Below are 4004 nucleotides of genomic sequence, written 5' to 3'. Positions count from 1 at the left end.
ATTTAAATTAACGGGGCCGATGGCTTATTTGGAAATTTGCCATTTGTTGACGTGGAATCTGATTGGCTGGTGGGAGGGCGTTATCGTTTGCTCTCCTATCAGCAGTTGGGAAAGGTCCAACTTTTTTAAAAAACACGGAGCAAACTTTTTGCCTACAACTCGTAACTTAGACTGCAATTTAGAAGCATTTGAATTTTAATATTATTTTGTTGTTTATTCAATTGCCAATTTGAATTTTAATATTATTTTGTTGTTTATTTAAATTGCCATTCTATAGACTAATTAGTTGTCAATTATTGACAGAAAAGGTAATATTACTACGTCTTGGATTGTATGCACTAGAAGGAATTATGACATCAGATGTATTTTGAGATAGCCTAATATTGGGGGGTATTGAAATATATTAAGCTTATCGAATAGGACTAACTGAAAAAATGCATATGACTTAGGCTAACATTTTGCATTTTAATTATTTGAATTGCCAGGGTTTGTATTTTAGGTCCTGAGGTTGTTTAATTAAGCAGTGCCCATCTTTAACTCTTTATGTCCTTTGATCTTATATCCAAAAAGTATGTAATTTTGTTTAAATTCCTCTCTTTGTAAAACTAACAATAAAACATACTTTTAAAAAATGTACTACATTTCTGTTATGTTTTTTTCATATTATTCAACTCCCTTTTAGGTGTCAAAACCACTGTTTTTGCCATTTGGTTACCATTAATATATCTTAATTAAGCAGTAGTGAAACAAGGTAAATATTTTATAGTTATTAACGTGAGACTATTATCAATACGAATTTTTACACAAAATATAGCTGTCACACAGTATCAGTGTCATTTTCATCAGTGTCATAACAAATAAAAAAATTCAAGGTAAATATTGCTTGATAAGGTAATATATTTTTTCTGTCATTTCTTAACATGCTATTTTCAAGGGTGTTTTTAAAATGTGAACAAAATGAAGGTAAATAAGAGTATTTGGTATACATGAAATGCTAGTATCAGTTTAAAGCTAATCTGTGAAGCTACCTTTAATTTTTTCACAATAAACTTTATGAATGTAATTTCCACCACACTGTCCTCTTTGGTGGAACAGACAGCATGTGGTGGAAATAACATTTATGGTTACAAAACACAATTGAATTGGATTGTGAAAGTACAGGGGTTGGACAATAAAACTGAAACACTGGCCAATTCATTGTTGGAGGTTTCAGGGCTAAATTTTAGCAGCTGGTGGCCAATCCTTATTAATTGCATATAATAATATAAGCAGAGTGTGAAGGTTTAATTAGCAGAGTGAAGCTTCAGTCACACTGGACTTTTCTCCCCATTGAATTCCGTTCATATGCACGTGAATGCTTCAGACCGGAAACGCAAGCTTGTGCGTCAAGTTTCACAGACCACTGTGTTGCAAAGTTCAAGCTTGGTAAACTCTGACCTGCGAAATAGCATCACCTGACTGTGTGAGATCAATCGAGGGTCAAAATATGACCTCTCTGGACAGAAATTTTAAATATTTTTTTACCTAATCATCTTGTTTAATTCTGCTCATTTTCGCAGCGCCCTATGACAGAATTTTGCAAGCTTAAACTCTAGCATGACTGCGGCATAATAGCACAGCTTTGACATATTAGAGTTCAAGAGAAGATAAATTCTTTGTTTGTGTCTCCCTGGCACATCTGTCACGAAGACAGCAAGTCTTCAAAATATATCAAGAGCCACAGTAATCAGAGTAATGTCAGCAAACCACCAAGAAAAAGAACCACATCCAACAGATGTAACTATGGACTCAAGAGGAAGCGGTTTGAAAGGAATGTTCAGGTGCCAATGAATAGGAATTCATATGTCTTGTAGAATTTCTGATGAATTTATTACTCTCATTTATTTGTTATTTGAGTGATTTCAGTATTATTATTATTATTATTATCATTATTATTATTATTATCTATTGTAATAATTGTATTATTACTCATACCTGTGGTATTTTTAGTACCCGTGAACTTCAGCTGAACTTACAGTTGACAGCTCAGTGGACGGTAAACAAGATATATTGTTGAGCATTGTGTTTTAGCATCACATTTGAAACAGGAAGGAAATACCTTAACTGGACATGGACCTCTGAAAGACCCTGAGACTCTATTGGTGGTGGACACCTGAAAGATTTAAAATCCCATTTGTGGAGAAGTTGATGGAGGTGTGTAATGTGGGAATTTGGGTTAAGACAAATTAAGACGAAGATATGTAAACTGTGTGCTAGCCTATACTCTGCAGACATTCGAACGACCTGTCCCTGTTGTTACGATGCTGTAACAGTGCTGATCAGTGGTTTGGGCTCCAATATCATGCCTCTCCAATACTGGTGCTAGATGGAGCATCACTGCCAAGGACTTTTGAAGCATTCTGAAGAACCATGTGCACCCAGTGGTTTAACCACCAGTAGTAAACCACTCGTCAGCAGTCTTGCTGTGTGTATTGGTTTATTATCACCTTTATACACGTCACTACCTTCAAGATACAATGATTGAACCACTGGGTGCATAAACATGAAAAGTGAAGTGGAAGATCTGCCATGGCCCGCACAGTCACCAGAACTAAATATTATTGGGCACTTTGGGGTTATTTTGGGTAATGAGTCAGGAAATGTTTTTCTCTAGCAACATCTCATAGTGCCCTTCCAGCTGCAACAGATCACTGGGAAACACCCATGCACTCAGTTACACACATACACTATAGACAATTTAGCTTACCTAATTCACCTATACCACATGTCTTTGGACTTGTGGGGGAAAACGAAGCACCCAGAGGAAACCTGCAACAAACAGGAACATGCAAACTCCACACAGTAATGCCAACTGACTCAGCTGAGGCTCGAACCAGTGGCCTTGCTGTGAAGTGAAATTGATATTCACTGTGCCACCAGGCAACCCCACTAATGAATTATTATGCTCTAAAACCAGGCCTTTCAGTTACATTGTACAACCCCTGTAGATGTGTAATCTTTTTTTTTTATTAATTTATATCATGCTCTATTTCATGTACAAATTCAATTTATTTATTTTCTAATAAGCTCTTAAGCAAATTAATATAACATTTTTGAGTGTGACAGGTGTACAATTTTGCGTTTGGTCCCTATGGACTAATTTATTTCATTGACAAATGTATAATTATTTAATAGATTGTGGAAAGATTGGTTAAACTAGATACAAAAATTATTTTTGACTGCCATAATAATTTTAATTTGAAATAATAGCTGTATATTGAGGCGTGGCGCAAACTACATTAGTTCATTTCACAATGGAAAAAAATGTTAAATATTAACAGTTTCTCTTCTTATCTGAGTTTGTCCTCTAACAGAGTTGAAAAGATCTTTAAAAAAATACTTTTTTTACTCAACTTCACAAGGCAAAAAGTGCACCATAGTTAAAGAACAGTCCACTTGCAAATTCGATAATGAAAGAAACACTATTGAAAGTGGTTCTGATTTGTCAAGTTTACCTGCTTTCAGCTTAATTGTCAAACATGTTTACAATGTCACAGTTTTTTAAAAAAGAACATTGTATTGGCCTACTGTATGAAGCAAATAAAACAAAACACAACATCATATCACATAATTTGTTTCGGAAATAAGCAGTGTCTCAAAGTCCATATGAACGCATCTGACTGTCAGTCTTTGATATGACTGGACTTTGCTCTGCAGCACACCTGGATGCTCATGACAAGAATAGCTTAGTTATCTTTTTTTAAGTGAGGTGTAAATCGCCGTCATTCAAGAATGAATTATTTTCAATGAATTATTATCAAAATAACACATTGTCAATTTTGAGACCACCAAAAATTTCACAAATCATGATTCAGGGGAGCCCATGCCTTAATTAGGGGACCCAAGCTACCCCATAGTTTGCACCCTGATTGTTGGCTTCAAAGTGATTTGACCTTAAAAGGCAGAACATTGCTTACTACAGCAGAAGGCTTATCTAGTTTAGCGTATGCTGCTCAGTCTCTTTT

This window comes from Danio rerio, chromosome 1, assembly GCF_052040795.2.
Source record: "Danio rerio strain M-AB ecotype USA chromosome 1, GRCz13ab, whole genome shotgun sequence".
Taxonomy (NCBI): Eukaryota; Metazoa; Chordata; class Actinopteri; order Cypriniformes; family Danionidae; genus Danio; species Danio rerio.
The sequence above is the reverse complement of the archived record's forward strand: the minus strand, read 5'-3'. Positions refer to the sequence as shown.